Source organism: Rutidosis leptorrhynchoides, chromosome 11 (assembly GCF_046630445.1).
Source record: "Rutidosis leptorrhynchoides isolate AG116_Rl617_1_P2 chromosome 11, CSIRO_AGI_Rlap_v1, whole genome shotgun sequence".
Taxonomy (NCBI): domain Eukaryota; kingdom Viridiplantae; phylum Streptophyta; class Magnoliopsida; order Asterales; family Asteraceae; genus Rutidosis; species Rutidosis leptorrhynchoides.
This window is the reverse complement of record NC_092343.1, coordinates 48,618,702-48,630,282: the sequence shown is the minus strand read 5'-3', so window position 1 is coordinate 48,630,282 and position 11,581 is coordinate 48,618,702.

The following is an 11,581-nucleotide window of genomic DNA, read 5'->3' as shown; positions in this document are numbered from 1 at the left end:
ATACCCGCAACAACTTTAGACAAATAGTGGCCTATGCAATAAGGAATGTTAACAAAGCTCCTCGGGTCTCGAATACACTTAAGATAGAATAAATCGTTTAGGGTCATTTTCTCTTTGTTTCTACCCCGTTGTGTAATCGAGTTCGCTAAGAATCTATGTATTATCCGGAGCTCTGCTCTATCAATATCTAAGTAGGAGTGTCTTCCACCCCGCGTAAATTCCCTAAATCTTGACATACGCCTCCATATGGCGTTAGCGTCAAAATTCCTATCTACTCTTTCACCTTCAGTAATTAAACTATTACAATCAGGTGTAATAATTGCAGCGGGGGTGTAGATTAATAAAGCTCTAGCCATGTCCAACATGGACATTCTGTACATTGTACCTCCTAAAAGAAATCTAATAAAACTTTTATCTCCTATCATAGTAACTTCATTATTTAACTCTATAGTGCTAAGCAATTCAACACACCATTCTCTATATATAGTTCTACGTGTAGTAAATAAGCAATCCAATCGTTAAATGCAGAGTTACCATACCTCTGAACTAGTAAATCCCTAACCGGTTCGGCTAGGTTAACCGCTTCCAAAGGCTCCCAATCAATTACCCGAGGCATTTCAATATTTTTGTGGTAAAGAATGTGCATGTTCTTTTGAAATTTCGGGTATTCAGTCCAACAACGATCGAATCTTAGGTTGGGATGTAACTGTTGGTCATCGATAACTGGGTGCATAATCCTCGGGTGAGGCTGAAATTGACGATAATGAGTGTGAAATAGTGGTTCCAGCTCATAATATAGTATGTGTTGATCATAATGTTATTGTTGTTCAGGTTGTGGTTCTTGATCAGGTTCTTGTTCAGGTTCTTGTTCATGTTGTCTAGATGATGATGCACCGTCTGTATCTGTATTTCTCTGCAAAACACATTAAACACAAAATTTGTGCATCCAAATATGCATTAGTGTTAGAAAAATAACAAATTAAAACAATTACAATAACATGTTTAATCCATATTAAACTTATACTCATTTTTATATTTTTATCAATTCTACAAATTTTTAAATAAGCATATATGAAAAGGTATACAAAGTTAATAAGCATTCAGCTCAAATAATATGTTAAAATAACCATTACTAGCAATTAAACAAGTTTCAAATGGCAATTACATCAATTTAATCAACTTCATGAATTTTAGACTTAAAAAGTCCACTTTGATGTTCAAAAATTATGTTTAGGATCAAAGTTTGGATCATTTAGCTACCTAAACATGTTACACTACTTAATTTAGCAATAATTCATAATAAAAATCGGCCATAACCTGTTTATATCAAAAAGCCCCAAATTGCTCAAGAACACAAACCCTAGATTTCTAAAAAATTTGAAGTTTAAGGCTTCAAATCATGACAAATAATATCAATCTAGGTTATACAAGCATAATATACTAACAATTTAACTCTAATTACGCTAGAAATCATCAAAATTAAATTAGGACAATTAATTATAATTATCACAAAAATTAGAAAATTTAGGAGTTTAGGGGTGAAATTTCTACCTTTTTTGCTTCCCCATCTGAAGAAATGCATGTTTATAGCGGATTATAGCAAGAATTTTGGAGAGATTTGATGAAAAATTGATGATTTAGAAGTGTTTTTGGGTGTTTGCTAGTGAATATGTGTGTGTAAAAGTGGGGAACAGAGAGCAGCTCGTGTCCTTTTTGATTCTGAACTGTCCAGGGTGCCCATGCAATTGCATGGGTTCCCAGTGCAAACTCCATGCGATCGCACGGGGTGTAGTTTTTTTTTTTTTTTTAATATAAAACCTTTAACTTATAAAACAATTAATTAATTAATTTAAAATTTTGTTTCTTTTTAGATTGAGGTCGTTTCGGTACGTTTACCTAGTTCGTCCCTCTACAAAATTTTAAAATTTGTCATTTTGAAACGTTGTTTTAAAAGCAAAGATTTTTGAGTTTTTTTTAATGTTTTTGGCATACTTTAAATCAATAAGATTAAAAATAATGATAATAAAATTTCTCGTCCCGCCCTCGGGTAAAGCAATTTCGGTTCAACGACATAGTCTTCAACTTACGATAAATTTTAGATATTAAATTTTTAACTTAATGAAATAAAGTACAGTTTTGTTTTTAAATTCACACCAAACTTAAATTTAAAATGCATATAATTTTATATAAATATTATTAATTTTTCTATATATTAGTTTTACAAACTTATATTTAAAATAATATAATATTATATATTTTATAAATTTACAATAATAAAAAATTAATATTTATATATTAATTTTAAAAACAAGGTAAAAATAAAAATAAAATCTTTTTGGTCTTTTATCCTACTTTAATCAATCAAATATTAACAAAAATATACGTCCCTCTTTTGGTTAAAGTAAATTCGGCTAAATTAGCTAGTTTTACTCCTGACGAATTTCTGAATATTTTGGATTGATTGATTAAAGATATTTATATCTTATGAATAAACGGTAAATTTCGCAGTGATGAATTAAATTTTTGTATGATATCAATAATTTCGGTTTCGCATACCTAATTTTATTGAATATCAATTTAATACTTTATAGCGAAAGATTCAGCGTTTATTATCAAAAGGTTAAAAGCAATAAATACAAACAAATAAAACTGTACATACTTACCTGTGAGATAGAATTCTCAGAGACCTGCTTTAGCCGACTCATAGGAGAGTCGTTCGATTTTGTTCTCCGTAGCTACATAAGCGTAATCTCGAATTTTCAATAAATTTTCTTCTAAACATATGAACGGTTCTTCTCTGCATAGAGTAACGAACTTGGTATTGGAATGTGTTTAATTGTTCGAACATTTCCATTCGTGTGACCATTTTCTGCATTTATGACATCTTTCTAGGTGTCGTGCTCTTCTTTTTGTTGCGAATTTTGATTTTCCTTTACCAAAATGTGTCTTATGATGATCTTTCCTGAGTTCTTTCCTTACTTCGTCCATTTTTCCTCTTATGAATGATACCAGTTCACTCGAGAAAGTGTTATTATTACGTTTAGTAATCATAGCGTGTAGTAGTAGACCATGGGTCAGATCAAAGGAATTCTTCATCTCGTAAAACCTAAAAGAAATAAAAATTCAAAATGAAGGGAGAAGACTAGTTCTTTAGGGTCTGCTAGGGAAAGACCATTCGGATTTCATTCTCGAGAACTACACGAAAACAGAAAATCTAACCCTAGACAGCATTATATTATCCTTTAAAACATTTGAATCTCCCCACACTTAGCTAGCTGTGGTGTCGAACTTGTGATTAACTTCATCATTAATTTCAATTAGAACATCAACAACTTTCATATCTCTGACTTTTGCTTCAAGCCATTTGTTGATTTCCTCTGTAACATTCACAAATTCAATTAACATCGCCTTTTCTTTAGGCGATAAATTGGATACTAATCGGTTATATAACTTAAAGTTCCCCTTAATCCTAGCATCTTGAATCCGTTTATAAAGTTTCTTCGTTGAACTGTTAAAAACGGGTCCATCTAATTTTGTATCAACAATGGGGTTCTTTGTTATCAGGTCATCATTGGGTGTTGCTTCATCTTCCCCACACTTAGGCATTTTTATTGGTTCAACAGTTTTGGTTGGTGAAGATTGAAACTTTCGATTCACAAAGGTGACCGATTTATCACCATCCCTAAGTGTCATTCTACCTTCTCTTACATCAAAGAATGCCTCGGTGGTTGCTAAAAATGAGTGACCTAAAATTAGAGGAATATCAAGGTCTTCCTCCATATTAATAACTATGAAATTTGCAACAAAGGTCAAACTTCCCACTTTAGCAAGTAAATTATTGGCTATTCCAACTGGGTGTTTAATGGTTTAATCAAATAATTGAACACCTATTCTGGTTGGTCTTAATTTACCCACACCTAATCTTTTGTATAAGGAAAGAGGCATAACATTCGCACTCGCCCCTAAATCTGTGAGCCTATTATACATAGCACCATCATTAAGCAAGCAAGAAATGATAAATTCATATGGGTCTCCTACTTTAGTAAGTAAAGTTGGTTTGTTAACCTTTTTTGGGTGATCTTTTATTGGTTATTTCACTTCTACTTGAACTTCTTGTTCATATTTTTCTTCGTTTCTTGGAATGGGAGGTTTATATAGAAATTCTTCTTCATCACTCCAATTTGAAATCTCCCCATCTTCCACTTTTGGTTTTTCATATGCTGTTGAAAACATATTTATGTTTTCATTCTGAGGGTTTTCTTGGGTGGTGAAATTATGATTAACTTCATTATCAATTTCCATCGGATCATGTATGTAATGTTTAACTTTGTGACCATTAACTTTAAATTCAATCCCATTTGAATTTATTAACTCTATTGTTCCGTATGGGAAAACTCTTTTGACTATGAATGGTCCAGACCATCTTGATTTTAATTTTCCAGGAAATAGCTTGAATCGTGAATTGAAAAGAAGAACTCTGTCTCCTTCCTTAAATTCTTTTAAACTTCTGATTCTTTTATCATGCCATTTCTTCGTTCTTTCCTTATAGATTAACGAATTTTCATATGCCTCATGTCTTAATTCTTCTAATTCGTTTAATTGACTTAATCGTAGACGTCCAGCTTCATGCAAATCAAGATTACATGTCTTCAAAGCCCAAAATGCTCTGTGCTCAATTTCTACTGGAAGGTGACATGCTTTTCCGTAAACGAGTTTAAAAGGTGTGGTGTCAATTGGAGTTTTGTAGGCTGTTCTAAAAGCCCAGAGTGCATCTTCCAATTTCATGGACCATTCCTTTGGATTCGATCCTACGGTTTTCTCTAGAATACGTTTTAAAGCTCGGTTGGTGTTTTCAACTTGTCCACTTGTTTGTGGATGATAAGCGGTTGAGATTTTATGAGTTACTCCATATCTTTTGAGAACTTTCTCAAGTTGATTATTAAAAAAATGAGTACCCCGATCACTTATTAAAGCTTTCGGTGTTCCGAACCTAGCAAAAAGACGTTTTAGGAAGTTGACTATAACTCGTGCATCGTTAGTTGGGAGAGCTTGTGCTTCCGTCCATTTAGATACATAATCAATGGCAACGAGAATGTAGAGATTATTATGAGATTTTGGAAATGGACCCATAAAGTCAATACCCCAAACGTCAAAAACTTCACATACTTGAATGACATTTTGTGGCATTTCATCACGTTGACTTATTTTTTCGGCCCTTTGACATGCATCACAGGATTTACAAAGAAGGTGTGCGTCTTTGAAAATTGTAGGCCAATAGAATCCAGCGTCGTAGACTTTTCTTGCTGTGAGTTGAGGCCCATAATGCCCTCCTGTTAGTCCTGTGTGACAATGGTTTAAGATTTGACTAGTTTCATCCCCGAATACGCATCGGCGTATTATTTCATCGGGACAACTTTTAAACAAATGTGGATCTTCCCAAAAATAGTGTTTTCTATCACTAAAGAATTTCTTTCATTTTTGGTACGGCAACCCTTTTTCAAGGAATCCACATACTAAGTAGTTTGCATAGTCTTCAAACCATGGAATTTCATTATAATCGATCTTCAATAGATATTCATCAGGAAAGTTGTCTTGTATAGTCGATTCATTTAGAACTTCTAATTCAGGATTTTCAAGGCGAGAAAGTTGATCAGCTGCGAGATTTTCTGCTTCCTTTTTGTCTCGGATTTCAATATCGAATTCTTGTAAGAGTAAGATCCAACGAATTAATCGTGGTTTGGCATCTTGTTTCGAAAATAGGTATCTAAGAGCAGAATGGTCGGTATAGACCACCGTTTTAGCTAGAACGAGATATGAACGAAATTTGTCAAAAGCAAAGACAATGGCAAGGACTTCTTTTTCAGTAGTTGTGTAATTCGTTTGTGCTCCTTGTAACGTCTTACTAGCGAAATAGATAGGTTGAAATCGTTTTTCAATCCTTTGTCCTAAAACGGCTCCCATTGCAAAATCACTTGCATCGCACATGAGTTCAAATGGCAGATTCCAATTTGGAGTTATCATGATCGGTGCATTAGTGAGTTTTTCTTTAAGAATATTAAAAGATTTGATGCATTCATCTGAAAAGATGAATGGAGCATCCTTTTCTAGGAGTTTATTCATAGGAGTGGCAATTTTAGAAAAGTATTTTATGAAACGTCGGTAAAAACCGGCATGCCCTAGAAAACTCCTAACTCCTCTAACGTTAGTGGGATGTGGAAGTTTAGCAATTACATCTACTTTAGCTCTATCCACTTCAATTCCTTCCTTTGAAATTTTATGACTAAGAACGATGCCTTCTTTAACCATGAAATGGCATTTCTCCCAATTAAGTACTAGATTTGATTGTTCGCATCTAATAAGTATTCGTTCAAGATTAACTAGACATGTTTCAAAAGTATCACTGAAGACTGAAAAGTCATCCATGAAAACTTCCATGCATTCTTCTATCATGTCGTGAAAAATCGTCATCATGCACCTTTAAAAGGTTGCAGGGGCGTTGCAAAGTCCAAATGGCATGCGTTTGTAAGCAAAAGTACCATAAGGGCACGTGAAGGTGGTTTTCTCTTGGCCCTCGGGTGCGATTGGAATTTGAAAATATCCGGAGAAACCGTCAAGAAAACAATAGTAACTCTTTTCGGCTAATCTTTCCAACATTTGATCAATGAAAGGTAATGGAAAGTGATCTTTTCTGGTGGCGTTATTTAATTTTCTATAATCAATACAAACACGCCATCCTGTTACAGTCCTAGTAGGAATAAGTTCATCTTTTTCATTTGTGATGAAAGTCATGCCACCCTTCTTAGGTACGCATTGAACTGGGCTTACCCATGGACTATCAGAGATTGGATAAATTAAACATGCATCGAGCAGTTTAATAATTTCTTTCTTAACAACATCTTGCATATTAGGATTTAGTCTTCGTTGGTGTTGCACATAGGTTTTATGACCTTCTTTCATAAGGATTTTATGTGTGCAATACGAAGGACTTATACCTTTAATGTCATGAATCTTCCATGCAATAGCTGGTTTGTGAGCTTTTAGCATAGAAATGAGTTGAGATTTTTCATTTTCAGTAAGAGAAGATGATATTATTACAGGTAATTCAGATTCACCATGTAAATAAGCGTATTCTAAATGGTTTAGAAGTGGCTTTAACTCTAATATCGGTGGTTCTTCTATCGATGATTTGTATCGATATTCGTCTTCCTCTTTTAGCATTTGAAGTTCTTCTTATGTTGGTTCGTATTCATTAGCCATGAGTGCGGCTAACATTTCAGCTTCATCAATTGGTTCAGTTCCTTCTCCTAAAGAACATTCTCCTGTTCCTTGTATGTCATAACCCGTCCTTAACCATAAGAACGAGTTAGATAACGTATGATTTCATTGCGAGGTATTGACCTCTATATGCGACATTTTTAAAAGAACAACTGCATTTATTTTACATTACAAACCATAACTCTTATTTTAATACAAGCTTTAGACAATAAAAAGATGATTATCGTTTAGCGATAATCTTAGACTTACAAACTTTACATGTGATGATAACAATACGATTTCTAGCATATTTTACATTACAATTCCTCGGATATGCAGTTTTATTTTTGACACAAATATGCATACTCAAGATCTTGCTTAAATTCAACATGTTGCAGCGGAAGCTTTTAGTTATCACCTGAGAATAGACATGTTTAAAATGTCAACATAAAGTTGGTGAGATATAGGTTTAATGCCGGCAGCAATATATATATATAGACCACAAGATTTCATATATAAACGTTTTAATAAAAATATTCTAAGTGGTTGAGCACTTGGTAACCATACTTAACATTTAATCACGTCGCATATTCCCTTTATTATGAAATCTTACTACACCGTACCAAGTGTAGTCACGAAACGAAGTACTGTGCAACCGTTGAATACTGGTCGTCCAGTCCGGTTGGGGTTGTCAGGCCCGATAGATCTATCAACAGGATTCGCGTTTACAATACCGCTGTAAATAATAGTTACCAAGCTACAGGGAAGTATGCCAGTGGTACAACTCAACGTAGAATATATTTTTCAGTTACTTGTGTCCATAACGTAAAACATAAAATACATGTATTCTCATCCCGAAATACTTAGAGTTTAAAAGTGGGACTATATACTCACTTTTGCCTTGAAGATATATATATATTTTGACTTGGTCTCCGGTTGATATCACGAACCTATCCATATATAATATATCAATACCTTTTCTTTTTAAAACAATCGTCACATATATATACTTATTATACTTTTAATACTTTTAATAATTTCTTAGTCCGTAGTTAGCAGTCCGATGTTAGTAATTCAATTTTAATGGTTCATTTTTAGGTGTTTAATAAACCCCCAATGAAATAAATAAAACTCCCATCGAATATGTATTGGTCGAGATTAATCTTGACCCACGGTACCGGTGTTGTCAAATGACGTGTTGCGTACATAAAGTACCGGTGTTGTCAAATGACGTGTTGCGTACAATCATGGGATCTTATGATTAATCTTCTCGTATTGTTTACGGGTGATCCTGAACCATATAAAATTAAATTATGAGTACATATATATAAAATATCATGTTATTTTAAAAAGATGTGATTTATTTAATTTTCTCCAATTATTTTCGTAGCTAAACTAGTCTTAGATATCCGATCTCGTTTTGGTCATAGTTTCTTCGTTACAACTCCGTTTTCGTTGATTCAACTTGCCACTTCCTTGGATCGAGTCCCTCTTTAAGACTATGAACTGTAAATACCTTAGTTTGTATTTGAAATCACAGGTCATAGGTCAAACTTTAGTGAAACTTATGAAGTTAATCATTTTTGTTACAAAAATATCATTTAATGACCATTTTTCTAAAAACACTTATACTTTGAATTAAATCATGAAATTTTTATGTGTTAACATATTCATAAGAAATATCATTTTTCCAGAATATAAACCTCCAATTCAAAGTTCAAGATGGTTTTTAATTATCCAACCCAAAACAGCCCCCGGTTGCACTCCGACGTCGTAAATTCAGTTTTTAAGGTGTTCTTTGAAAAACCAAGTTATACCTTGCTAAATTAGCATATATTTATGATATATTACAGGTCTTGAAGTATTTTAAAAGTTAAGTTAGAAGGATCTATTTAGTTTGCAAACAAGTTTGAAATCATTCAAACTATGTTCTTGTTGTTAAAATTGTATACCATAAAATATGATAGCTATATATATATGAATCAAATAAGGTTATGAACAAAGTTACTACCTCAAGTTACTTGGACAAGATTGCTGTAAAAGAGGAGTAAAAACCTAGAACCAAAAGAGTGATGGAATTGGATGAAAGATTGGAAGTAAACTTGTGTTCTTGAAAGGATTCTTGAAGTGTTTTTGTAAGGTTTTTCTTATGGTGTTTAAGTGATGTTTTTATGGCTAGATCTTCATGGATAATAGCTGAATGGTTATGGAGTTTCTTAAGAGTGTGTTTTTGTTAAAGGAAATGTGTAGTAAAATGAAAATGGAATGGAGTATAAATGGTGGTGTAAAAGGTGTATAAGTTTGTAATTTTGTGAAAAAATCTTTTAATCATGTGAAATTGTCATACTAGATAACAAAAGTAGTTACCTTATACATAAGGCATTGAACAAGGGCTGGTTGGTGGTGATTTGATGTGTATATACCAATAGTAAATACGTATAGAGGTTAGGTATGATACGAGTACATGTACTCTAGATATACGTATAGAAATCTTGTGAAAAATGGAATGAGAATTCAAATATAGCTATCTTTTGTGAATATACTTATATTGTTTTATGTATTTAAGTCCTTAAAAGTGATTAAATACATTACTTATACGATATATGTATAAACATTATAGGTCATAAGTATTTATGTCAAATAACGTTACGTATGGTTATCGTTTTGAAAACTTAGGTTAGTAGTTTCAAAATATACTTGTAACTTATTGTTATTAATACAAAGTAAGATATTAAAACATCCTTAGATCATGTTAAATATGTATATATACATATATATACACAAACTTATAATTATCATATATTATATAGTTCGTGATATCATCGGTCAAACTAGACGGTCAAACGTTGTGTAAAACTCATTTCAAAAACATAAATCTCAACAATTTGGATTGCTTATCATGTTGGTAAGGTTTAATTTAGGTAAATATTAATCTTATAAGTATAAATTGATCGAAAAAGTCCGGGTCATTATAGTACCTACCCGTTAAATAAATTTCGTCCTGAAATTTTAAAATTGTACCTATTTTGCGTCATCGAGAAACAAGTGTGGATACTTTTGTTTCATCTGATCCTCTCGTTCCCAAGTAAACTCAGGACCTCTTCGAGCATTCCAACGAACCTTAACGATCGGTATGTTGCTCTGCTTGAGCTGTTTAACTTCACGGTCCATGATTTCGATTGGTTCTTCGACGAATTGTAGTTTCTCGTCGACATGGATTTCTTCAAGAGGAATGGTGAGATCTTCCTTTGTAAGACACTTCTTAAGGTTTGAGACGTGAAAGGTATTATGTACTCCGGCGAGTTGTTGCGGTAACTCGAGTCGATAAGCTACCGGTCCAATGCGTTCGATGATCTTGAACGGGCCTACGTACCTTGGGTTCAATTTACCCCTTTTGCCGAAACGTATTACACCTTTCCATGGTGACACTTTTAACATAACCATGTCCCCAATCTGAAACTCTAATGGTTTCCTTCGGACATCGGCGTAGCTCTTTTGGCGACTACGGGCTGTTTTCAATCTCTCCTTGATTTGTACTATCTTCTCAGTCGTTTCGTGTATGATCTCGGGACCAGTTAATTGTCGATCTCCTACTTCATTCCAACAGATAGGAGATCTACACTTCCTCCCATACAGTGCTTCAAATGGCGCAGCTTTAATGCTCGCATGATAACTATTATTATACGAGAATTCTGCTAACGGTAAATACTTATCCCATCCGTTTCCAAAATCGATCACACATGCCCTGAGCATGTCTTCAAGAGTCTGAATTGTTCTTTCACTCTGCCCGTCAGTTTGCGGATGATATGCGGTGCTCATATCCAAACGAGTTCCTAGGGCCTCCTGTAGTGATTGCCAGAACTTTGAGGTAAATCTACTATCACGATCGGATATAATGGAAATAGGTATTCCATGCCTTGAAACAATTTCCTTTATATACAATCGTAATAGTTTCTCCATTCTATCCGTTTCCTTTATAGGCAAGAAATGTGCAGACTTGGTGAGACGATCAACAATCACCCAAATGGTGTCGTATCCCCAGGCAGTCTTTGGTAACTTCGTGATGAAATCCATGGTAATACCATCCCATTTCCATTCTGGGATTTCTGGTTGTTGAAGTAACCCTGACGGCTTTTGGTGTTCAGCTTTGACTTTGGAACAAGTTAAACATTCCCCAACATATGTTGCAACGTCTGTCTTTAAATTAGGCCACCAATAATGTGTCTTAAGATCTTGGTACATCTTTCCAACTCCAGGATGTATCGAGTATCTTGTCTTATGTGCCTCATTCAATATCAACTTCCTTAATCCACCCAACTTCGGTACC